The sequence below is a fragment of the Alligator sinensis genome, unplaced genomic scaffold (assembly GCF_000455745.1).
Source record: "Alligator sinensis unplaced genomic scaffold, ASM45574v1 scaffold674_1, whole genome shotgun sequence".
Classification (NCBI taxonomy): domain Eukaryota; kingdom Metazoa; phylum Chordata; order Crocodylia; family Alligatoridae; genus Alligator; species Alligator sinensis.
In genome coordinates, this window is record NW_005842032.1 from 2624632 (window position 1) to 2625225 (window position 594).

The window sequence follows — 594 nt, forward strand, 5'->3', positions numbered from 1 at the left end:
AGGCCAGCTGTGCTGGTCAACCCCCCACTCCTGGAGGTGGTGGCAACTCCTGGAGGTGAGGGGAAGGCAGTGCGAGGCCACCAAAGCTGGCCTCGCCTCCCTGCCCTTGCTCCTTGGAGGTGGTGGCGGTACATGGAGGGAGTCGGGTCAGGACACTGCAAGGGTGGCAAGCCCACCAGTGCTGCCCTTGGCCTGCCCTTCCCCCCTTCCGTCATCACCGCCTGCAGCGCCAACATGTCGGCAGTGGAAGGAGGAGCGGGCGTGCGGTGGTGGGTTGAGAAGCTGGCCCACTGCAGCGCTGGGGGGAACAGCAGGCCCAGCCTGACATGGCAGCGGCTGGGGGAGGGGAGGAGCAAGCCTCCTCCCCCCTTCACACCCACACCCACTCCTTCCCCACACCCCCTCCCACACATCAGCCCTGAGCCCGCTCCTCCCATCTCCCTGCCACCGTTGAGCTGGCCCAGGCCCACTGCTTCCCTCCCCTGCCGCAGCGGCCTGGCTTCTCCCCACCCTCGGGCCCGGTTCTCCCTTGCATCGGGTCCAGGTCCTCTCCTCCCCTCCCTGTCACTGCAGCAGGGGGGGGGGGGGGGGGGG

The 594-nt window shown here is 69.2% G+C and overlaps 1 protein-coding gene across 6 annotated transcripts in view; it reads right to left on the bottom strand.

The window, feature by feature from the left end:
• JMJD1C (jumonji domain containing 1C) overlaps positions 1–594 on the bottom strand; it is a 178627-nt gene that overhangs the window by 24247 nt on the left and 153786 nt on the right. The window lies entirely within an intron of this gene.